Source organism: Pholcus phalangioides, unplaced genomic scaffold (genome assembly GCF_987345545.1).
Source record: "Pholcus phalangioides strain wild (caught in Gottingen) unplaced genomic scaffold, Ppha-v1.0 ptg000010l_1, whole genome shotgun sequence".
Lineage (NCBI taxonomy): Eukaryota > Metazoa > Arthropoda > Arachnida > Araneae > Pholcidae > Pholcus > Pholcus phalangioides.
Window position 1 is genome coordinate 13,697,530 of NW_028301603.1, and position 27,001 is coordinate 13,724,530.

Consider the following 27,001-nt stretch of genomic DNA (forward strand, 5'->3'; position numbering starts at 1 on the left):
TGGACCATAAAAATACAAATAAGCATTTGCAACAATACGAAAATATTCGCAGCTGTCAATTCCGATATTCAAGTCACATAAATATCGACAGCAGCGGCCCTGCAAGTATCTCGAATTCGCTCGATACCCACAGACAAGCAGTCTGTGGATTTCCGCGCCGCCAATCAAAATGCTCTTCCCGTGGAGTTCGGGGGCCCTCGCTCTTTAAAAACTGTGGGCACCGAAAACGATCATCGGACTGTAGGGGGCGCTGGTGCTGTCTGTTTCACGCTCTTCGAGAACCCACCCCCCCCCCCCTCCTCCCTACCACAAGGCATTTGGCAGTCGCTCGCAGGTTTAGTGGCCCATCGTACTTGGAATTGAGCATTCCAAGGTACAGGTTGTGCAAAAAAACACTTACTCGTTTTCTCTCTCTGCCTCGAGATAGAGTCGTCTCTTGTTTTTCGTTTTTTCCCGTCTCTTCGAACATTTTCCTCACGCCGCTCTTAATAGCGAAAAACAAAACTCGGAAAGAATCAAAAGAGATCTCTATTTTTCTCGAGATAGGTAAAAACTCGTGTGTTGTTTGTGTGTGTGTGTGTGTGGTTTTTATTTATTTACCTTTTTCTGTTTTGTTTTTAACTTAGAGTTACATTGTCGTGAGAAGAATCAGCTTTTTTCTCCACGTTATATCAAAGTGTTTACGTTGAAGACAGTTCTTTTTGAAAAGACGTTTGGAAAGTGTTGTGTACTTTTTTTGTTGTTATTTACGGGACGGAGTGTTGAGAGTTTTGTGTTAGTTGTGTGGTGGAAAGTTCAAGGTGAGTTATCTCGTTATTGTTTATGATGCTGAAATCGATCCCTTATAAGGGTGAATTTTTAATAATAATAATTGTTTTGGAACAGTATATTGTTGAAAAACGTTAGTATTTGGGAATCTGAATTTCGTGTGGGATTTTCTTACGTTTGCATTGAGCTGAAATATTCAAACTTTATGAAATTAGTAGTATTTAAGAAATACTTGGGGTGGTTTCTGATCCTTACAGGAATTATTGTTTTGGTGAATTTTCAATAATAATTATTCCGGAAAACTTTTTAACAAAACGTGGATTTTTACGTGACATTTCGGAATTAAATTTTATGTATTATCTTACATTTTTTACGTTGAACAGAAATATTCAAATTATATGAAACAATAGTGATAGAAAATAGTACCCTTTTTTTGTGGGTTCTAATCATGACTTGAAGTTGTTTTCTTTGTATAAATGCTATCTATGCAAAGAAAACAACTTCGAAACATAGAAAATACATCATTTTCGTTTAATTTGTTGACGGGACGGAGTGTTGAGAGTCTTTTGTTACTTGTATGGTGGAAAGTTCAAGGTGAGCTACCTCATTATTGTTTATGATGTTAGAATCGATCCCTATAGGGTGAATTTTTAATAATAATTGGTTCTGAACAATTTAACAAATATATATTTATCAAAAATATTGATAGATTCAAATTTCCGCCTTAAATTGGATGGATTTTCTTGCGTTTAGCTGAAATGTTCGAACTTTATGAAATTAGTAGTATTTAAAAAAAAATACTTTAACTTAGTACTATAAAAATACAGAGTGGTTTCTGATTCCTACAAGAATTATATTTTTGGTGAATTATAATAATGATTGTTTCGGAACACAAAATTTACATTTGTACATGAAATTTTAAAATAAAATTTGAGGGGCTTTTTTTCTCTAGACATCAAGCAGACGTATCCAAACTGTATGAAAGTACTAGAAAATACTCTACTTTTTTGGAGTGGTTTTCCGACCATGATTTAAAGTTGTTTTCATTGCACGAATATCACATATACAAAGAAAAAAACTTTAAAGCATGATCAAAAAATAAATATGTTTCCCGTTTTCTTTGCATACATAGTGTTAGTGCGAAGAAAAAAGCACCAAGTTCATGAGATAACTTATAGATTGTTATATGATTCATAAATGCATAGAATATTCAAAGCATCGAATTGGTGATGCCAGTCGATATAAGTGATAATTACAAATATTATCATACGAAGTGCCAGAAAAACAGTACAGACAAGCATTTGCAAAAGAGAAATGTAAGTAATCAACGTACCTCGATGCAGTCAGCGGCCCTTGCAAAGAACAATCGGTAGTTTTTAAATTGGTTTCCGTTGCTACAATTGCTGGCCATCACGATTTGAATGACTCTGAACGTGGAATAGTATTGAGGAGTCGTGAGATGGGTCACAACATTATGTGGAGATGAAATTTGGATTTTTGCACACAACCCCGTAAAAAAGCTTACGGATAATACGGAATCCGTAAAAACATCAAATTTCCGACAAAGTTTCGGGGGGGGGGGGAGACTGAAGTAACGGGGCCGTTGACGGCTGACAAGAATTGGTTGGCGAGATAGACGTGCAGCACCGCCTCAAATAAATCACTACAAATTTCAGTGTTGGAGCATCAACAGGTGTCAGCATGTAAACTGTAGAACTATCCTTCATGGATCTAGGCTTTCGGAGCCGAAGGCCCACTGGAATAACTTTGATGACTGCAAGGCCCAAAACTATGTGATTTGCCTGGGCTCGCCATCACTGCCATCGGACTGTTGACGACTGCAAACACGTTTCCTGCTCTAATGAGTTTGTGTTTTCAGTTGTATCGGGCTGATGAACGTGTACGGGTGTGGAGAAAACCCCGTGAAACCATGGGCTCTGCATATCCACAGGAGATAAGTTCAAGCTGTTGGAGGCTCTGTCATGGTGTAGGCGTGTGTAATTGACAAATCTAAATCTCGTCCATCGAGTCGCCATTCAGTACATAAACATCCTTTCCACCAGACCAGTACGCAACAACCTTTCGGATCATTTACACCATCCATATCCTGCGTGCAATACGACAGGCTTGGACAATTCCAACAGGACAATGTGATACTACACACGTTGGAAGTGGCTACCGAGTGGGCCCAGGAACAATCTTTGACGTCAGCATCCTTCGTAGGCCACCTAAATCCCCGAGACATGAACAATATTGAGCACATATGAGATAACGTACCTCGTGCTGTTGCTCAAAATAACCTCGCACCATTATGGAATTGTGGACTGTCGACTGCCTCGAGAGAATCATGGTGTGGTGCGCACATTAGTGGAGTCCATGCCATGTCGTGTTTCATCAGATGTGAGTGCCCGGATGGGGACCTAAACGATATTAAGTGGGATGTACGAGTTTTTTTTTTTTAGCACTCCAGTGTATTTTTCTACTGTTACGAGCATCATCATGAGCATTCTAGAATTATTAGTATGGATACTCTTAGACTAGTACTGTACAAGTGATTGATTAAGCTAAATACAATCAGAAAATTGACAAAATATCGCAGTCGATCTCTGTATAGTACATACGCAATAAATATTGACTCAATTTTTTTAAGGAGAAATTATATTTGTAGAAACTTATTTTTATCAATAGTTACAATTTTCTCGACAGTGCTTGAATAAGACAAGCTCAAGAACCTTTAAAAAACCATCACATATGAGACACTGATATGTGTTACGTGACTGACTTAAATCTGCTTAGCAAACTGAGCTCCAGTAGCAGTGTCACAAATCGGAACATTCCGGCATGTGCCGATTAGTTAGAAATTCCCAAGAGGAACGTGTACGAGGTGCATGTAAGGTTAAGTAGTAGTAGTAGTAGTATCGAAAAACACTTGAGAGGGTTCGCAGCAACGCGGTGTTTTTTCTTGGGGGAGGTTGTTATATTATCGAATTTTATTTTTCGAACAGTAAATAATAAATCATTTAAAGAAGTGAGAATACCGTTTCGTAAACATTTTAGTGAATAGCGTGTTAGCCAATTCAACGATCAACTGAAAAGTCCAGAAGTTTCGTAATAATCACGCAATATCCCGGAAGAAAAGCCATTGTTATACATCCTAGAAGTTGGAGAAAGACACCCTGGACATTTATCGTAGCAAACCAAATATGTGTCTGGAACTTGTTTGTAATTTTTTCAAAACATCATTAGTGGTTTTTTTTGGGCACCTGTACACAGGGCCCGTTTCTTGCATGGGCAAACGGTCACGTGAATAGTCACAAGAAGTTCCCAGAGTTGGCATCTTCATGTATTTTATGCCTAGACGACATGCCCTTCCGCAGCTTTCTTCTCTACCAGCTCTCTTATGGAATTATTAGTATGGATACTTGGATTCTAGAAGTGATTGATTAAGCCAAATGCAAGCAGAAAATTTACGAAATATCTCAGTCGATCTCTGTATAATACTTATGCAATAAACAATAACTCAATTCTTTTTAGGAAAACATTTTCTCGATAATTCTTGACCAAGACAAGCGCAAGAAACTTAAGTATGTGATTTGGGCATGAGCAAACGAGGACAGGAACAGTCCGTGCCTGTATAAATTATCAATAGTTTTTTGGGCAAACATCAGCTGATCATCATCTTGATCGATCCGATCATACTACAAATATGAAACAAACAACAACAGTGACTTTGAATAATGATCTGAAATACACATAACGTGTGTTATAAATAATTATTTCAATTACGTAATAAATATTTAATTTCATAATCTTAATTTCGTTCAAAAAAATTCGTGAAAATCTGAGTTTCATTAATGAAAAATGTATTAGTGTATCACAGAAAATTATAGATCAATTATATTCTACGAGAAATCATTTTTTTGTGACAGAATTGTTATCGAATCTGTCATTTTATAATAATTTTGTGGGGTACAAATACCTTCTCGTATCCACGTGTTTTTGATTCTCATTAATGGATAATTTATTTACATTAACCAAATTCTTTAAAATTTAAACTATTACCTTTTATCCGAGGCTGACGTGACATCCTCTGATATGTCGCCATTTGTTGGTTGTCAGTAATTGAGAGCTATGTCCTGAGTTAAGTCCGACAGTCCATGTACGGTCCCGTTCAGTGCACACGAGCTCCAAGGAAAGATGGAGACATTCGTTGCCTCTGCAGTCTAGTTGTCTAGAGCGTCCACCCGGAAAATAGAAGGACGTGGGTTCGATTCCCCGCACACAGGGGCAGTTGAATTTTCTCTTTTTCCGAAATATATCTTCCCATCAGCCAGCTGTTAAAAACCTTTGTATATTACCTTTTAGCAATGATCCTCTTGCACCTCTTCAGTATCACTCTATGACTTTTTAATCGGAAACAGTATTTTCAACGATGTGACCATACTCTGCACATTACTTCCATAACATTGGAATTATCTGGGAAATTGCCTCGAAATTTACAATTTATCCGAATTCACGATATTCAAAACGAACACCTAAACGCCAAGACGTACTCCTCAAGAGATCCATGAATGCATCAGACAGAGCATTTTACAGGTCGATATATCCCCTTTAAGAGAATGCAAACATTACTTCTTATACAGATATTAAAATTTCAGGCGATATATATTTATCCCCGTAAAAATTCTAATGCTCTCGTTCAGAAAATAAGACATCAAAACTTATCCTCCCAATTTCCAATATGCATATCATGCTATATTTTATAAACTTCATCAGGGTTTCTGGGAAGAAACAACAAGGGATGAGGAATCGAATTATGCGTGTGAAAGCCGGGAAAGCGTCAGTTCCCGAATATTGAATAATTAATAAATAGCAAAGCAGAAAAACGGTAAGAAAATAGTGGAAAAAAAAAAGTTTTTCCTATCAAAAAAAGGGATGTGCAAAGGAGAAGAGGCCTCATTTACCGACTAATAAGCAAAGTATAAGCAAGAGAAGGAAGCGTCACGTTTCTCTCTCTCTGTATTCTTTTTCCCAGTGCCTAACCATTTCTCTTCCGAGATTCCGTACCTATTCTTAAGGGGGGGGGGGAAACGCAAAAGGTCTGTCACGCAATTGCGTTTACTGTTGTGCGAACTGATTTCTGTGCTATTTAATTAGCTGAAAAGAACCTTTTCTACATTTTTTTTTTTGTTCAAACCTACCGTATGTTTTCTGTGACGCTAATGACACGGAGTTCGTACGTTTGTGACAATATCTATGTTGCGTTACAATTTTTTTTTTTACTGTAGGATACTGACAGCATCATTAGTTTTGTGTTTATGCCCGTGGTATTACCACTGAGTATCGTTCAGGTATCGTGCGCGGATTTCCGGATGATTACGACTTAGATTTATCATTGGTTTCTACCATCCAGGATATGATGTAGCGTTGGCTTCTGGACCCTTTTTCCTACTAAAATAAAATGAGAAAAAGAATTATGACGGTAAAGTAAGAAGTGATTATTTGGTTGGTCATTTTAGATTCTATTAAAGACTGAAAAATTGAAAAAAAAATTATTTTTAAAGAAATTAGTTAACACGTGGCAAATGATCTAACTTGTTAGTCTGAAAGACACACTCGACCAATAGAAGTATGGAATACTGACAAAAATCCTCTAAACACCGATAAAAACTTATTAATTAACACTGAAATTGATCTAAACCTAAAATTCCACAGCCCAACCTGTTCTATGAACCCTGATTGGTCTTGTAGTAAAACACTTAAAGTCGAAGTAATTAAATACTTGGGTGTTCATATCAATCAGAATTTGAAATGGAAAACACATGCTGATTTCAAAGAAACTTCGTTTCATTGTATATAAACTTTTTTTTATCTCAAACACAAAGTTATAACCAACTTCTTGAATGATTTATATTGTGCACTGTTTTATTCTGCTATATATAAACTATGGTATAACAATCGCGGGTGGAGGCCAAAGAAACATATATGCCTTCAATAGTGTCAATTCAAAATATATGTTTTAGTACCATGAATACTATTAGTCCTCCACATACTCCAATATACTTATTGCCTTTGATATATAAAGTTATATACCGAATTCTTCTCACTCTATACCGGGATAAATCATTATGTGTAGTAAATAATGATGTTCCTTTGCAACGACCAACTGAAGTTTTTACTACACCGCACTGTCGAAAAGAAATTTTCCGAAAACATTTTTACAACTTGGCTCTTAAAATTTACAATGCACTATCTTTAGAAATTCAAAATTTACCTACATGCACAAAATTAAAAAAAAAATTCAAATTAATCGTATCAATAAACGATATTTGATGTATATTTTAAAATCCAATAGCGAAATTCGTATTACTTTTGTATGCCATAACTCTATCTACCTCAACATCAGATATGAAATTTATTTGAATGTAATACATGAGAATTGCATTTGTATATAATTAATACATTTGTAATTGTGTATAGTTACGAATATGTATATATTTATAATTATTATTTATACTGATTGATGTGTATAGATGTATTTTCTTTAACACATTTAGCACTTACTATGTTCCTTTACTCACAGTTTTATCATAAAAATATTGTCTACGGTCGATTATATAGGCCCCGGCCTCTTGTCGACTAATAATATGCTAATTTATGACAAATCTTGAACTGAAATAAATAAAATAAAAAATTTTTAAAGATATTTTTGTCATATTTGAATTGTTTGAAGTTGGTTTCTTTGCATGAATCATGCCAGTGCAAAGAAAACAACTTCTGTTCAAAGGATTCAATGAAATTCATTTTATTAGGTTTAGATACGGCTTAACAATGAATTAAATTATTAACGTTCATAATTAAACGCTTCAGTAGACTCTGAAAGCGGTAAAGTAAAATCTCGTTATAACGATACCCTGCGGACTAAGCAAAATATACTTGTAGAGGGATTATCATTACACCGAGAGTAGCATTATCACCACCCGCCACCAAATGTAGGTCGCTGTTCACATCTAAATTGGCATTGTTAGTACCAAAAGGGAATGTACTTTCACCACCAAAAATTATAAGCGATTACTTAATTTAAAAATGTTAGGTAATTGTTAAGGTCTTGTCACAAAGTTTTGCACTTTTGTGTTCTACATAAAAATGGTGTTCGACTTCAAAATCTTTTCAAAAATATGGTATAAAGCAGTTTTTCCCGAACCTGTGGTCCGGGGATCCTTCGGATTACCGTGAATACTCTGCAAAGGGTTTGCGGGATCATAACAATTTGCTACCATTGCATGAATCACGCATTTTGTGCTACGAAATTTAAATTTTTCCATGTTTTATCATATGGAAACTTAGAAGAAGAAAAATTACATTCTTTTTGGATTTTTGTCGGAAGGGGATTGGTCTAAATTCACCTACGAACGATACGGGGGTCCGCGGATCATTAATCGACACCATAAGGAGCCGTGGTGCACTGACCTCCACTACAGTGGGTCCGCGACACCAAGACATTCGGGAAACACTGGCATTAACGGGTATACACAGGGTGCACAATTAAGAGTCCCCTTGCCGCAAACTACTGGCGAACCGTTGATCCTAGTGGCGTACTTTCAACTAGAAACAGTTTCCAAATAACATGTAGACGGCCCAAGATACGGCATTCATATTGCGAGGGGTTGTGTAGATATTAAAATTAAAAAATAGCTTTTCATATACCAGTACATTGTTTTTAAAAATCCAATGAGAAAGTTGTTGCCCTGTCTCTGTCGAGCCCAACAAAAAAAAAATTCTACGTTCTTTAGGACATTTTTCACCAAGATATTTGAATTCAAAAATTTTTCCTAAATTTTCTAATCTGAGAAAATTTGGGAAAGAACCGCATAAACTAACAGGTGGCGCTTTTTTCCATCATTTATGCTGTTTTTCCCAACTTTTCTGGATGGTTGAATTCAAATATCTCAGCGAATATAGAAACATGGCTCCTAGGAATACGACAGGTTTTTGTTGGTCTCAGGAGAAACAGGGCAACAACTTCCTCTCTAATTAGGTTTTCTAAGACAGGATGACCAAACAAAAAGTTGATTGTTTCATTTTAATAACTATATAACCATTTCCAATATAAATGACGTATATCCAATATCTGCACGGCATTTTAATACTTTTTCTAATTTGAAGTACGCCTCTAGGATGAATGGTTCTTCAGCAATTTTTGGCAAGGGAACTTGTCTATGCACTCTGTATAGCAATAAAGTTAATAGCGAACGTTGTAGCGAAAGGAGCTGGTTTAACATGAAACTAAAGGCGATTCTGGAAACAAAATTGTAATATAAAAAAAGTACCGTGTATAGCTAGTTTTCACTATAATTATATATAGTGATTCATCCCGATTACTTCACTGATGTTCTTGGCGTGTTGTGGAATTATTGTTACGAGAATTACGTAAATAGTCATTATTTATCAGTTTTTATGCCATCTGTCACCTGTAAGTACTCAATCCCCAAATCAATCTCCAGTGATAAATGAGTATGTTCGGTCATAGGCACGTCTCTTCGCTACACAACTCTACGCCGCAAGACAACGACTTTCCACTTCAGAGATCCAGCTGAAGATCTGCGAATACCTTGGCCTGAGTGCATCCCGAAGCGAGAAGATTCGAAAACTAAAATACATAGGCTGGTCCGTTTTCTAGAGCGGCACCCTGAGAATATCAGAGCTACAGCCCCGGAACCAGAACCAGATAGAGAGCCACCTATGCCCTTTTAGGAGATGCACTAGAATAAGACGTCAACTACACCCAGACAGCGACCTCATACATCTGTTTAGAGAAGAGTATGATCCAAACGGGCTTATCGAGAAGTTGGAAACAGGCAGCAATTGCTGACGAATGTCTTTGGACCAAATCAAACCACATGGTGCAGCGATTGGATCAACCCAGTAGCAGCAGATTGGCAGTTTTCATTGATGTGATAGCAACTGATTCAATGAAAATCCCGGAAGAGAAGAAGATCAAATTTTATCAAAAACTATTCTCGATTATGAGTATTATTATGACGATTTCGTGAGATTCGTAATTGTTATTTATTTACGTGAATCACAATTTTTCGATCATAATTTTTATACTTTTTCACTGGCGATGTGCGTAATGGTACCTGCCCATGTATGTAATAGTATATGTTTCTCAAGCTCAGTAAATGGTTAGGTTCCCCGGAGACACCCGAGTCCTCCGGGACAATGTTCTTATATCACCGAGTGTGACAGAGCCTGGGTGTCTCTTGGTTCCTATCACTATCCCCTGTAAGTAGTCATTAACGCATTTCTCTGTAAATCTCGCCAAATGGATACAGCACGACAAACTTTAGTGAATTTAGCGAGATGCTTTGGCGATGATCACGACCCCAAAGGAAAGAGTGGGATCTCGCGAGAATATGCGAGAATTGTTCTCGAAACATTTCGTTTACAGCATAATAGGAGCAGAACTAAGGACAAGTTGTTGAGCATTTTCAAAACGATATCTCGCTTTCTCTCTTGCATGTGTAAGAGAAGTCGCTCTCTGTTTAACGTGTTTCGTCAAATCCCTGCTCGCAAGTAAGTGTAGATAGCTGTTGGAAATGAATCTGCGACGTGCTGCATTTTGTTTCCTCCTCTGCTCATTTCGAGGACTTGCGTGAGATGCATTATCCACAACAATATTACAGTAAACCCTTTCCAAGTTAGGCACCTACGGTTTCGTCAAAATCTATCCAAGTTATAGAGACGTCTCTAGAGGTAGAAAGAAATATTTTACGGTATCACATCAAAAGGCTTCAACTATAGTCCGTTTCAGGTTAACTTTTCAGTGCAGAGAAAGGTGGAGAGAGTATTCCTTCGCCGCTAAATATAGTTCCCATATATCGGAGGCTTACGACGATCATTTATGCAGAATATTTCAATTTTTTGAATAATTAAAAACAAAAATATTGAAAAAATATTGTTCTGAATCATTCTTTATTCGTTCAAGAATTTTAAATAAGAGAAAAAATACTGGTTACCATTATACGTAAAAAAAAAATTTTCTCAGTAAGATTGGCGAGAATCAACCATACCTTACCGCGACTGCGCATTGATACATTGGCTGAAAGGCTTTCGTTGTCATAGCAACGGGTGATGCGGTTCCATCGTAGAGAGAGCTTCCCCTTAACTGCAAAGTTAACCTAAAACGAACTATAGTTGAATATGACAAGAAACCAATTATACTTACAAGCAATAAATTTTTCAAATGGTTTTTAGAAAATAATTTTGCACACAATATATATCTTTGATCACTAAAAATATTTTACGATGAAGAAATTTAAATGCATTAACTGAATATGTATTTTTTTTTTCTAGTATGACAGCCATTTGTTTTATATTTTACTTATATAAAATTCTGTGCTCAGATGGCAAAATGTGATGTTACTTTTTCAAAATTTCACGATTGCAAATATGTAAATAATATTTCACCAGCATGTGATACTGTGGCTTTTCTGAATTATTACAATTTGCCATTGTTTATTCATAAACTGAAAGAGAAAGATGAAATTTTGTCACATTCAAAAATTTAACGAACGAGACTCCGGAATGCGAACAATTGAATTTTTTGGGGAGAAGTGACTTTTATGACATTTTGCCATCTGAGCACAGAATTAATGCTGAAGGAAAAAATCGGTTAAAATACTTTTTAGGTCCTATCGGCGGTTGAAAATGCCCATTCACTCCCGATTTTACGTCGTAATCCAAAGTTTAAATTATTTCTGGTTGAAATTCTGGCCCAAATTCACCGAAGAGTCAATAAATCTTTTGTTTCGACGGGCCAACTCTACAAATTTTCGTTCATGGCCCTCACATACTGCAATACTGCCCTAGGGCTGGAATCTTTGGCGGGCTTCCGGTTCAGATTTTCATGGGATTTTCTGTAGCAAAAAAAAGATAAAAATCGTCCCGGACCCCCGGCTTTGAGCCCTGTCAGCCCCCACCCTTGTAGGAGCCATGCTTTCGTTTACTCATATTGCTAAATTTAAATTAACTTGCACACTTGTCGAAAATGATATTTCACATACAAAACACTATTGAAGATTGAATAGAAGTTTATGCAGAAAGATGAAAAAAAGCATAGTTGGTAAAACACCATAATCTGATGGTTACACCCTATTTTGCAGGGAAACAATGAAGCTGTTTCAGTATACATGTTTCTTAAATCACTCTGAGTGATGGGGAAAAGCTATCCTCCCAGATATCCAGCAGACAATACGCTGCAACAATCAAAGATAATAACCCAGAGGGTGCCCAACGTCTAAAATACAGATGTATCCAAGATATAGAGTATTGTGGACATTCTTTAATATAGGATTATGGCTGGTTCCTTTCGAAACTGTCCAATGTCGTCCAGGACATAGAGGCATCCAAAGTGACGGACTATACTGTAGAGTTTTCTTCGAATTTGTGGAACTTCTTCAGAAAATTTTATTCATCAACAATTTCGAAAGAAATTTTGAAATAAGATGTTACGATTTTTTTTATTTTACGGAGCGTATTGAAAAAATTGGTAACGATGGTAATTAAAAATAAAAGTTATGAATAATTAAGTTAATTAAATACATACATTTTTCTCGGAATCAATAATGAGATTTAAATGGAGATGAAATGGAATGTGGAGTCGTTTTTCTAACAGTAATGAGAAAAAAATACATATATTCGGTGAAAGATAACAACCACAAACTTCCGATAAAAAAGAACCTGAATGGAGAAAAAATCTGTAAGAATGAAGTAAAATTAAAATTAAATTGAAAAAATTTCATACATAATTTTTTAATTTTGTTTCTATCATAGAAACCAGAACTTTAAATGTTTGGAACTATTATATATTTTTCAAGTTGTAATATTTATTTTAGTAAAAATACTTAAAAAATAATGAATGACTATTTTAATAAAAATTAAATATGAAAAATTTAAGAATAGAAAAATTTGAAAATGAAAATAAAAGGTGGAAAAATGTACTTTATATACACAAAAAATAAATGGAAATTTATGTCAAAGATTTTATTTCGAAATATTTCTAGCAATAAAAATGATGTAAGAATGTAACACGCAAAAATAATTAAAAACTAAATGGAAAAACTCAAAACAAACTTGCTAAGAACATCAAAAATGATAACAAAAATTAGTTGATTAGAAATTAAAATAACATTAAAGCAATAACTTTTAAAAGAATGAATATTGAAAGAAAAATGTAAGTTTGAATTAATGAATCTTGAAAACTGAACGAAGACAAAAATACATAAAAAGTTAAAAAATTAACAAGAATATTTTACTTATTCTAATCATCAAACTTGCTCTAAAGGTTGATAAACATAAACAAATAACTCGGAAATGAAAACAAGTTTACATTTACAACACCGTAAGGCAGGATAATCCATATTCCTGGAAATTATAGGTAGTATAATGTCTCTGAAATATCCAGATTTCTTCACTGATGTGGAATTATTCGTATTAGTTTTCTTCGAATTTGTGTATTTTTCAGAAAATCTCTTACTCGTTATGAATTTGGAAAGAAATTGAAAACAAAAAAACGATGCTAAAATTTTATTTATTTTACGATGCATATTTAAATTGTTTTCTATAACGACGGTAATTAAAATGAAAGTTTTGAATAATAAGTTAATTAAATACGCACATTTCTTGGAATCAATAATGAGATATAAGTTTGGGGAAAAAAGAAATCTGGGATCATATTTAGAAGAGTAATGAGAAAAAGTCGATGAAAGATAATACAGAAATTTCGATAAAAAAGATAACCTGAATTCAGAGAAAAGATCGGAAAATCAAGAAAAAAACAAATAAATTGAAAAATTTCACGCAAAACGTTATTCCGTACATCATTATGATTTAGATGTTACGAAAAAAAACCAGAATTGTGTAAATGTTTGGAACTATTATAAATTTTTCAGATTGGAATATTCATTTTAGAAAAAAAATACACTAAAACAAAATTGAAAAATACATTTTGTCAAAAATTTAAAAATAACAACAACAAGTAATGGAAAATATATGTGAAAGGAAAACGTCTAAGAAATTTTATAAAAATGATTGAAAATGTCAAGTATATTAAAAATTTTAAGCATTCTAGCAACATATAATAATGCAAAAAATATTGAAACACTAATTGAAGGAAACACACAAGAAACGTTCAAAACGAATTTTTTAAATGTAAAAATAATGTAAAATTTAATGAGGTCCACAAAAAAGTAAAAAAAAATTATAAAAGCAATAATCTTTTAAGTAATGAAAATCTAAACAAAAAATTAAGTTTTAATTATTGAATCTTGAAGAAAAAACACAAAAAAAAATCAAAAAAAGATCAACACAAATATACTTTACTTATTTCATCATCAAACTTACTCCGAAAGTTAATAAACCTAAACAAATAACACGGAAAAGAAAACAAGTTTAAACAATATACAACATCGTAAGGCAGGATAATCCCTCTTTTACACTCTTTTACATCCCCCCAAAAAAATCTATTATTTAAACTTTTTCTCTCCGAAAACTTCATTGTTTGTGAAATAAATAATTTATTCAAAGTAAAAACAAAAGAAGTAAAAAAACGATATATAAAAATGTTGCATGAAGATAATCCTACCCGAAAGCATCACTAAAGACTTAAAAATGAGATCTGATCCTACTTTCTTCGAAAAAAGAACTTATATTACATGTAAGAAAGTAATTTCTTTTTTTTTTGGTTCCTTTTTTATATCCATATCTTTATTATTTTTTTATCTATTCTAGTATCAAATTCGATTTTTGACGCCATAAATATCTTATTTATAGTTTGAGCGAGCATTTCATCGAATTCTTTTAACATACTTTCATATTTTTCATATAATAATCTCGTCTTTTTTGGAAACGATTTTTCGAACATCATTCCATATCTTTTTTACCCTTTTTTTTTGTCTTTTGTCAGTTTGAAAATATAATGTGTTTTGGAAATTTTTAGTTTCTTATGGAAAAACATATTTTTTGCTTTATAGAATTGAGTTTTTTTTTGTGGAGGGGGGTTTGTTATAATACTGAATAGAAATTTCAATATCTATAAAACTTTAAGGAGATTGTAGCTTTTTTTTTGGATTATTTTATGAATTATTAAGTCCCTTTTCATTAAGTTTTGTTATGTAGAGTTGAATATGTGTCATATGAAATTTACCACGAATCAAAAACGATCTCGTTCATATTTGATGATATAAACCTAAGAAGTAAAAGATAAAATATGTTGCGAATTACTTTGGGATTTACCTGTCATAATTATAATTAACTTTAATTAATTAGAATATTATATTAGAATTACCTATCTTGATTTCATTTTAATATGAGATCTGAACTAATAAATCAATCTCTGATTTTCCATTCGTAGTTATGATCTGAATAGATTATATTTCGAATTGTTTTACCGTTGTAATTAACACAGTAAAAGTCTTCAAAAATATTCGCGATTCTCTAATCAGAAATACATTTCATTGCTATTGAATTGATTTCTTCTCGCTTTTCTCGATAAAATATACTAATTTCAGTCTTCCCAACGAGATTTTTTGAGCATACAATTGAGAAATACGCGATAAGAACTAATAGAATTCTTTGCATTTCAACACTCATATTTAGCGTGTTTCAGGTTTGACAAAAATTGTGAGTTTTCAGAAATTTGAGATTTATAAAAATCGAAAATTCATATTATGTATAAATTTTTATATCTTAAGTGAAATTTTCATTGAATGGAAATTGTGAGCATCAGTGTAACGAAATAAATTCCCTATATTGAGTTTTTTTTTTTACTTTTGATATTATTTATAAATTAAACTTTAATGAAACATTGTCATATAGATATTAAATCATGAGAAATGTATAAAATATATCTATACATGAAGAGTTATTTACTTTAAAAATAGAACTACTGTATTTTCCTACGTATAATATACATATAAACTACAATTTTACAGTATTAAGTGCGTCATTTATAAAATGGAAGTAAATGAAATTGATCTCGCAGTTACTCTAAAAAAGTACTTAGGATTGAGAAACACTGTTAAATATTGTTCATTTCATGCGAAAAATCGGTTGAAAACCGCAACCCAATTTTATTTAAAGATTTGTACTAAATTGTTTTTTATTTGATAGGTGGCAGCAGGTATCCCCAGTGCAACGCTCTTTTTCACATATATAATAATAGAGTATATTATTCTTACCCTAGACTCTAGCGGCTAGAGCTTCTGCTGCCGGCTACGAAAAAGTAATCGTTGAAATTTTTCGGCAGTGCAACCGGTATTGCGAGGCATCAAATTTACACCGGTGTGCAGCGTGAAAAAAAAACAATACATGGCATCATACTCCATTATTAGTAATTTTCGTGCTGCACACCGGTTTAGAACAAACAGAAAATTTTTTCTTGGGAAAACTATAACGAATAGTTTGCCTTTATCGATAGGTGGCAGCAGGTGCAATAGCCCAACGATTTTCCGTGCATTTATAATAATACAGTATAAATATGGAATGTGTAATAAAATCAGAAAGTTGGGAAATTTCTCTCCTTTCATTATCTTTTTTCACTGGATTACAAATTATTTCTTCCATTTAAGAAGGCTCACGTAATTTTTCACCTAGTTTCACCAGTTTGCACGTAGAAAGAGATTGAAGGACGCTAGAGTATACGGTAATATGTTTATTTTCATAATTCGCATTCGCGGATGCTACGAAATCACTGAAATGTGTTTTTCTGGTAAAGCAACTATATATTTCAGGTTTTACAAATTTCTAGAAACATTCAGATATTCGCTATTGGGATTGAAAATAAAATATTTACCCCCATAAATATTAAAATTCAAATCAAATTAAATGAAAAGGTGGAAAATCAAAATCATAAAAAAATTACAAGCTTCTTTTGTACTTTACGTATACAAAAACCAAAAACAGGCAAAACCAACTTTATTATTTATAGTTTAAAATTGATATATTTTTCATAATCATGGAAAGTTTCAGCGAGTTTCATATTTTAGAAATCAATCAAGAAAGAATTATATAAAAATGTCTTGATGAAAAAAATTGTTAAGGAAAATTTAACTTATTTCATAATTATTTTCTTCACTAGTGAGATCAAATTCGCTTTAATATTAAGTCTTGCAGTAACTGATAATACATAAAGAATTTTTCCACCTATCTATTCAGGAACAAGTTTTACGTAACGAATATTACTACTGATTAAAATTTAGCAACCCATTGGCATATCAAACACTAACCAAACCTTCGACCACATACAAAATTGAGATTTCCAATGATTCAAACTGATATGAATTGGAAAAAAGATCCAAATTAACATGAAATAGCCACAGCTGATGTCCATCCGCTTAATGACAAAAAAGTAATAATAATAAAAGACTGACCAGCTGCCAAAATTTCCATACACTCATATTTCAACTCCACTAATAACAATTGTACTTTTATGGTTTTAAAAATAAAATAAATTTCTCAATTGTATTATTCCACTTTCATAAGAACAATTCTGTTTTTCCCGTATTCCTGGAAATAGTCGTGACCTGAAGGAGCAAAAGCTTTTCTAATTTTTCTTCTGGAAGGAGGAGGGAAAAAAAAAAACCAACATGGCCTGAGTTCAAGAAAATTCTTTCAATGAAAAAAAATTGGAAATGAAACAAAATAGAAATAAAAACGTTTCTTAAGTCCGTGAGGAAATTCAAAGAGATACAAGCCTCGATCAAGGCAAACAATTTCTTATTACATATATATATAAAATTTTTTTTCAATTCGGAAAAGGTAGAATTTTCCTTTTTTTCCAGAAAAAAGAGGTTTTTATTCTTAAAAAAAAAAAAAAAAAAGGATTTTAATTTCCTGTAACTTTTTCTCGCTCCTTTGGTTTTATTCCCGTTTTATAAACTTTCCCAAATTTATTTTATTTTTTTGCGCGAAATCCTCTTAAGTAGAAATTCACGGTTTGAATGAAGAGAAAATTTTTCTTTCGGTTTAGGAAACGAAATATCAATGTTTAACTTTGCGTCAATGACTTGTTTCAATTTGGAAACCTTTCTCCATTTATATATATGTGTGTGCGCGTTGTTTGAAGTACGTGGGAATCCTATCTTTTGTGCCATTCAAAATATACGGTGTAGCAGTCGTAAGTCTTTACAAAATGAACTTCCGTATAAAAGAGATGTAATCAGTGAGTTCGACGCTTTAATAATTCAGTCTTTCGTCTCGACGTCTTTGGTAACTTTTAAAAATGAAGGAATTGCGTCGTTTACTAGACAATGGATGAGATGTTTTCTGTCGTGCAATAAGTTTTCGGGGAAAATTCTTGAATGGAGAAATCCTTCGGTACCGATGATTTTCCCCTCAAGGAGTTGGGAAGTTAGATCTAACGAATGAAATTTATATAGTAGATTTAATTAATAAATTCTGTGCGTAGAAGTTGTTTGGTGGTTATGTGGAATTGGGATTTTACAAAATTGATGTTCCGGACAGATAATTTCCCATATTCTGATGTATTCAGTTGCAAATGGCAACGTGATTGTGTTGTTGGACGATTGCGTGCGATAAGAAATTATGTGAATTGGAAATTATTCGTGGATGTCTAGTGAATGCTGCTGACAAAAAGCCACATTTTTTGCTCAGCGGATAAGCTCTGCAATCGCTGACTTTAGAAGTACGGGGTGTCCCATAAATTCGTAAATAATTTACAAATTCGTAACATATGGAGGAACTGGTATATTCCCATGAAGAGGGGTTTTTTTTGAAGCGAAACTTCTTTTGTGGTAGGGTGCGAATTTTTAAATGCATGTCACAAAAAGTGAAACGGAAATGGCGTAACATTTCATGATGGAAGCTTTCCTTTGACTCCTAAAACTGGTTCCGTAGACGGAATTTTATATGCAAGTTTCACTTCTTTCGCGCGAGATTCGAGCTTTTTTTTTTTTCATACAGGGAAAAAAATAGTTTAATTTTTTGTCGATAGAGGGCACTTCAGTCCGGTGGGCGTGATTGAACTTTAACGATCTCTTCTGTGTCCGAAACTTTCGTAAAGCTCAGCCGCCGTTTCGTGAATAACTTCACCAAGAATGAAGTTCGTCCACCAATGTCGACACCACAATGAAAACCTTGTGTAATAGCTAAAAGCCGGTAACAGGAAATTTTCATAAACGAGCTGTTAATCGTACGCACTGCGTTTTATAGGATTCTGATATGCATATTTCCAGTGATTGGATTTCGTGCATCGCCCTCTATCGACAAAAATTGAACTTTGTTTCTACACGGAAAGAAATATTTTTTTTTGTTGTGGGAATAACTTTTTTACAAACGCATTCAAACATAGCAATTTCTTGAATTTTCATGAATTTTTACACTATCTACGAATTTTTATGGGACACCCTGTATACTTCTAATTACGAAACTCTTGGAATGATACATTTTTGTAAGACATGATGTCGAATGTGTAATGAAATGATTGAGCGTGTGGTTCACAAATTGCTAAAACTCAAACTGAATACAAAGATTAAAATCCTGTTAAAAAAAACGAAACTGTCATTTTCTGAGTAAAAAGAAAGACTTCCCAGTCCCAATATGTTTCATAACGAAACATTTCATTTGCGTTTCTTATGTGACCAATGTGCATTTGAAACACCAACGTGTGACAACATTTTTCTTTATCTTCTACCCACCGAAAAGTTGGTGCGCTGACCCCTCGGTGTGGGACTCCCTGCGGTAGCAATATTTATCCCTGGTTATGTCATCGTTTCACTTGTTCCCCCGTCTCAGGAAAACTTTTCTGACAAGGACAAACCGGGTATCGAACTCCCGACACCTCTAAACATTCCTTGGTACTCTAGTAGTCTAGTTGATCATTTTATGGACACCAGACCAGACCAGAATTAAACTTTTTAGCCGATTCATAGCCCATGGGGACAACTGCCGGCATAAAAACTAACCAAGAAGGCCTAAGAAGAGTAAAATGTGGTAATGTTTGTAGATAGATAGGTGCGGCATGTAAGTGTCGTGAATGTTAAAAGAACTGGTCAAAATTGGTCAAAATAGTCATGATCGAACGAAGCAGGCAGAAGCCATCACAACCACAGAACCAGGTGACACGTCTTCAGTCAGCAACATCTGCATGACAGGGAACATCTGGGGGAACATCGCATGGGGATCGTGACGCAAACAAACCCCCAGCAGGAACATCAAAAAGCAATGGTAAAGAAGTTCTGTTTCTACTCTGATATGGGCTACCGCACCCATTATATTATCTCGAAGCTATGTTAGACTATGTTAAAACTGGTGAACGATCAAAGCATTGATCATATACAGGGTGGGCAAAAAGTCCGTAAAAAACTTTAAAAATGAATAAAAACCGGGAAAAGTAACCGAAATAAATAACGGTTTGCAGGGTCAGCATCGCTGTCACGGGAAGTTTTTTAAGACAGGGAAAAAAAAGAAGCAGTCGATAGGTGGCGCTGACGTACTTTAGTCAAAGAAAAGATTCGCAAATAACGAACAGAATACGCCAAATGTAACCAGCAGAGATAGCTGATGTGGAACGCGACCTCAAACCTAATTTTGTAAACATGAACTGGGAGACACATTTTTTACACTTAAATGAACCGTGGCATATAGTTATAGATCATTTAAAACTGACCTACGGAACATTTACAGATCACTCGATTCAACCGCTGAACATTTACAGACCACCCGAGGGAGCCGGTACACATTTACACTAATTGTCACAACAACGCTCCTGATCACTCAAGCGGCCCGAGTCATATTCCCTTTATCATTTGAGTGGCCCATGGCACATTCCTAGATCGATTACGTGACCCACGGTGTATTTAAAGATCACTCGAATGACTCGTGGCACATTTCCAGATCCCTTAAGTGATGCGCGACATATTTACAAATCACGTAAGTGTTTTTTTCGGTGCAGTTCCGGGACACTTAAGCTTAACTTCCGCAGAACTAGTTAGCCGTGGCACAAATCTAGATCACTCAAGCGGCCCGCGGCAAGTTCCCACATGCCTAAAGTGGCCCGCAACACATTCGGAAACCCCCTAAGTGGCCCGCGAAATGTCTCCAAACCAATTAAATATCCCGCGCTCTCCTGAAGGTTGAGCAGTGAGCAAGCACACTTGTGGCATATCAGTCACCAATTGTATGATGAACACAACCATGAATAATTCCGATAATCACTTCGAAATCACGTATTGAAAAAAAATAATAATAATTAACGAGGCAATTAAAAACCAGAAAAAAATTTCAAAATTAGCAAAAATAATTAATTAATTAAATAATTAATTAATCAACGTAAATATTCCCAAATATTTAAAATATTCGACACAGCCGCGAGTATTCGTTAAAAAACATTATATTGAGGGGGGGGGGAAATAACAAAGTATTTTAATCACGTGGGTGACGAGATTAACTCTTCACCCCCCCCCCCCTCGGCGTTAACTAAAATAATGTTACCTTCAGGTTTTAGTTGAATTTTATCAGATGATGAGCTCTAGCTGCTCTCTCAGAGCGCTCATTATCTTTGAGCTCATTATTCCGTCATTATCTCTATCTAATGATAATCACGAACTTCCTATACCTCTCTGTCTCTCTCTCTCTCGCTCTTTCTTACTCTCGCGCGCGTACATACGCATACACCGAAAGTTAATTGGTACATAGTTATATTCATTAATCCAGGCGTGTGACGCATCGTGTCAAGGTTAGTATGAGTATTTGTGATTACCCTTGTGTTTTCCCCCCCCTGGATGGAATTTCGTCTCGTGAGAACGTCCAGAACTTTCTTTGTGCGTGTATTGGGGAGAAAACGTCTCTCTCTATTATATATATATATATATTTTGGTCGGTTCTATTGGATTTCTGGGAAGTAGTCCCCGGATGAAAGGGACTCGGATCTTCGGGTTTTTTGATATTTCATGCGAAAACTCTCCTTGGGGCTAAAAGGATCAAAGACGTGCGAGTCGAGTGAAAATTCGTGCGAAGAATCCGATGCAAAATAATTCGACTGAGTATGTGTGTGCGCGGCCCTTGAATAAAGCTTGACGTGCGTATATGACGACCGAACGGTTAACTGAGCATTGGCCGATTATTTCGGTCCTGGGCTCGATTTATAAGGTGGGTATCCGTAGCGAATGTTTCAATAAGTGACTTTTATCTACCTCGATGTTAAAGGCATTTTGGCATGTTTATCTCGGATTTCTGCTTTTTATACGTTATGTGGATATGCATCGGTGATGCTTTAGGAGAGCTTGTGGCGGATTTTATGGTGATTATACTCCATGATAAAAAGTAATTATTGTTATTATGCATTGATGATTTACCTTTTTGATTTCGATGATCACCTCTATCTGAGCTTAATGTAATATTCTTTTTCATTTCACACCCTTGTATTTTTCTGTATATCTATTATACAGGGTGGTGCAAAATGAACGTTACGGTTTGAATGCTTTATAACTTTTTTATTTTTGAATACATTTTGTGTACATCATTTTGTCAAAATACAGCATATGAATGGAGAATATTGTTAACTTAAACGTGCAAAAGTACGTCTCGCACAGCTGTCGCCCATTTTCCGCTGCACAAAGTCGTGCTCTTTCCAACACGTGTTGCACGACTTTTCACAAAATTTCAGGGGTTACGGCACGGATTTCATTGCGAATATTGTTTTTCAGTTCAGGTATGGTCTGTGGCTTATTGACGTATACACTTTCTTTCAAATAACCCCCAAAGAAAAAAGTCTGGAGCGATCAAATCCGGTGAACGCGGCGACCAATCCTACGCGAAATAATGTGTTCGCCGAAAATCTCCCGTAACTGAACCATTGCTGAAAATTTGCAACCAGGCGATTTATTGTTGGCATCGAGGGTCCAGTCCGCACATTAAAATATCGACGATATACACCCTGCGTCAGAATAACTGAGTTTCCGTTTAGAAGATAAAATTCAATGAATTTTGTTCGTTGTTGTATTGTATACTGTTCCATTTCGAATTCCCCAAGTCTTCTTAACACAACTCTGAAGCAAAAGAAAAAAAATGCAATATTAAATAAAAAAGTTATAAGGCATATAAACCGTAACGTTCATTTTGCACCTCCCTGTACGTGTCGAACCAGCCGAAACAAAAGAAACATAATGATAGTCACCCTTATTACTTCGAAAACTTACATTGCAAAGATTGTTATAAAACTATAGTTTATTCATTTACGGGATGTATTTATGTTGCAATGCAGTTGTTCTTTGAAATAAAATATGATTCTACTTCGAATTGTCTATGATTAAAGAAAAATTTCTCCTGAAAATACCTGGGACATTAATTAAATACATGATTGCACTCTTAAAACTTCACCTAAAAACTTTAATAAAAATTAAAAAAAAAATTATAAAAATTTTTAATTGAAATTGTTTTAAAATTTAATAAAAATTGTTTGAAATTTAATAAAAATTGTTTTAAAATTTAATAAAAATTGTTTTAAAATTTAATAAATTTTTTTTTTAAATTTAATAAAAATTGTTTTAAAATTTAATAAAAATTGTATTAAAATACAACAAAAATATTTTTTTTTATAAAATCATCATAAAAATGTGCCTTTTTAAGAAAACTTATTGAATAAAACTTACTTGAAATTAATTAAACATCATAAGGAGAGTCCTAAAACTAATCTTGAAAGTTCTGAAACTCATCTCAAAAATTATCTAAAACTTAAATTAGAAATTTTCTAAAAAATCATCATGAGAAATACTGGAAATTAAATAAACATACAAACATTTTATGAAGAATTTACTAAAGCTCATTTTAAAATTATACTGAATTTTTAAAAAAAAAATTACTGAAAAGTGTTTTTCAGAATATGTACTGTGAAAATCATTAATACAATACTAAAATAACTTCTAGGAAAATTTGATAAAACCGTCCTAAAAAGCAGTAGTAAAAATTACAATAAAAATCATCTTAAAAGAATTCATAAAACATCTTAAAAAAATTCATAAAAAATCTTAAAAGAATTCATAAAAAATCTTAAAAGAATTCATAAAACACCTTAAAAGAATTCATAAAACACCTTAAAAGAATTCATAAAACATCTTAAAAGAATTCATAAAACATTGTCTTAGAAGAATTCACAAAACACCTTAAAAGAATTTACGAAACATCGTGTTAAAAAAATACACAAAAATCATTCTAAAAACTCACTAAAAGGTATTGTAGAATTTATTCGAAACCAAAATTTACAAACATTAAAATTTACTTTAAATCAACATCAAGTGAAATTTATGAAATATTTGAAAATTGAAAAGAAGTTCCCTATTATTAGTACGAAAAACATTAACGATTGCCATTCAAAAATGAATAGCGAAACAGGATATTATAAAGAAATTAAAAAAAAAAAAAAAATCTCGTAAAAAGAATATTTTTCTCATTATTACATTGAAATAATTATATGGGTAATTTCAAACAATTAATTCATTATTTCAAAGAAAAACTAGGAAAACAGTGCAAAATTACAATCAAATAGTTCACCTGAGGTGTAATACAAACAATACTGACAAGAGCACATGATGAGAACACTTGAGTGAAGCACACACAGATCCAATACTTCAGTTAATTGGATAATTTAAACGAATTTTGGAATTCTCCGATGGAGGAAAAAAGCCCGTATGTAAAAGGTGTTATAAGAGAATATTTCAAAAAGATTCCCTCGTTTTTAAGACGTTCCTTTCTTTCCGTTTTATAAGAGACTCAGACTCATACATTATTCAAAACCTCTTTCGAGACTAAGTGTTCAATGCATTGCATTCATACGAAGAGGAAAAAACCCTTTTGTTGTAAGAAATTATCTCTTGTTCGGACCGGATTCTGTGGTTTTACTTCGATGCTTAACATCAAGTGTTACATTCGAGATAATTATAATCTTTACTTATCTTGATATTGCAATAAAAGATCTCGCAAGGGATAACAAATTTCTAACTATTGGTATTGTCAAAGACTTAATTTTAGAGTTTGATCTCGTGGAGTAAATATTTAGTTGTTTACTATAATAAGTATATATTATTAGTGTTTTGAATTTTATATTCGTATAAAGTGAATTTGATAACAACATGTTATTTGAATATAGCTGGAAATTCAAGAGAAAATTAACAATAATGGGTCCCGGTTCGAATCTGCCCTGAGACATTGAAGCTTATACGGAATTTGTTTTGAACTGAAGCTTGTAAAAGAAAGCATTTTGAAATATATCCACCAATTTTAAATCAGGTATTTTTGGGAATTTTTCCTTATATCGGATACATATCGGACAATTAATTTCAAAATGACTGATTTGGTTACATTCTGGTACAACTGTTGCGTTTTTATAAATGAAAACCAAATATTACTTTCTGTTTTACAAGAAAGAAAGAAATTCACAGATGTAAGGATAACAAAAACAAAGCTCAGGTGTTTAAGATGAAAAACAAAAATCATATATTTACGTAAAATAAAAAATAATTGAACAGATGCTTATAAGATATTCACACATGTTCAAATTATTGAAGCAATTCCACACGTGCCGGAGGTATTTGGGGGAGTTTAACTTACACTGAAGTAAGTCAATAATCCTCGTTTTGTGGAAAAAGTGAGGTTTTACTAGAAATGTTTCCATATGTTGCCATGTTAAAAAGTTTTTGATTTCACAATTGAGAGGCGAACTATTGGAGCTAAGACTTGGTTCATTTTTTCTTTCAAACAATTAGCACTTCTACATTGCATTCCTTGACTTAGAATTGTTGAAAATGGGAATTTCACTACTGTAACTATATTATATATCCCGTCCTATTATACATTTATTTATTAAATTTATATTCTACTGATATTTTATTGAAAATTTAAAAGTTAAAGTCCCTTTAAATCCCAGTAACAAATAAAAAAGTCTATTGACTAGTGCTGAATTGAATTTTGTGAAAAATCAAAATTATTACAAAAATGTATTTTTTAAAATTTTTATAATCATAAAATCGAATTTAAAATGGAATATCAGAAAATTTAATAAATTTCACAAGATTCACTTCACAGTTTGATAATTCTATTTAATTTATTCAAAAGAATTCTGAGTGTTTATCATTAATAACTAAAAAATAGTCATTATAAGGAAAAAACAAATTGTGAATTTTTCCCCATGTTTTTAGTGATAATATTTCATGTCCTTCCGTGGAAAGAAAAATATGTATATTTTTTGCCTATTTTATTTTTGTTTCCGCCTTTCCTTCCGTTGCACATGCTTTTGCTTCCTAACTTCCGCCTAACACTAAATTGCTCCCTAAGAATTTTTAACTTTAAAAACTAGTTTTACCCGGAAGAGTTATCCCGGATGATGGTTTTCTCTCGCAAAGACGCTTTCCTTATCCAAGAGAAACTCTCTTAGCAAAAGTGAACCTCGTAAGAAAATGAATGGCTGTTAGAAACTAGAAGAGGTGAGTGTGTAATGAATTCACGAAAATTTGGGTGCCTTTAGTTGTTGTTGTTGTTGTAGCAGGGAAGAGTTTTCCTCTTCGAAAAGATTAAGAAAACTAAAATCAAGAAACTATGAGAAAGTGTCACAAACTCGAAATCTTTGCACGTTCTCGACTTTATTGTAATGATAACATTTACTCGAAATTTCAAGCTGAACCTGTTTTTTGTTGGTACCGTGTACAGACTGAATTTACTTTAGGGTGCCTCTAAATGATATTTTGTTTTTCTGCCCTAAACGTTAACTATCATCTCGGAATGACGATATTTTCTGGAATTATCACGGAAAGAAAATTATTTTTATGATTAGGTAAAAGATTACAACAAGGTGGTGGTAATTGAGTACGCGCTAGTCACTTTTTCAACTAAATATTTTACATCCGAAGAACAAAATGAGATTCACTTATACAATACATACAAACATACAAATACAACGCCACAACAGGCAAATCGCCCAACGAGGTGGCTGACTTAAGAACATCATGGATCCCCGAGCCATTTTTTGGAGGCCCTATCTACTACTGCTACACCACACATGCACCCCGCCCACAACGCCCCCCCCCCCGCGGAACCCCCAACGAATCGGTACATGCGGGAATGTGCGTGTACGTGTAGTGAAACCTGACGTGAAGTTTTTTGTTTCTCTGTAATGCTTGTTATGTGCAGTGCTGCCATCTGCCACCAGTTTTTCTAACTATGA

General features: G+C 33.7%; 1 protein-coding gene across 6 annotated transcripts in view; it reads left to right on the top strand.

Moving 5' to 3' along the window:
- The first annotated feature begins 355 nt into the window (after positions 1-355).
- The window catches only part of LOC149080960 (tyrosine-protein phosphatase Lar-like), a 745,683-nt gene continuing 719,037 nt past the window's right edge, over positions 356-27,001 (top strand). For 5 of the 6 annotated variants that reach the window (XM_089237674.1, XM_089237681.1, XM_089237682.1 and 2 more), the window contains exon 1: positions 356-800. The gene's annotated coding sequence lies outside the window, so the exon portion shown is untranslated. The remainder of the gene's footprint in view (positions 801-27,001) is intronic. The other variant, XM_089237683.1, reaches the window with a different exon arrangement.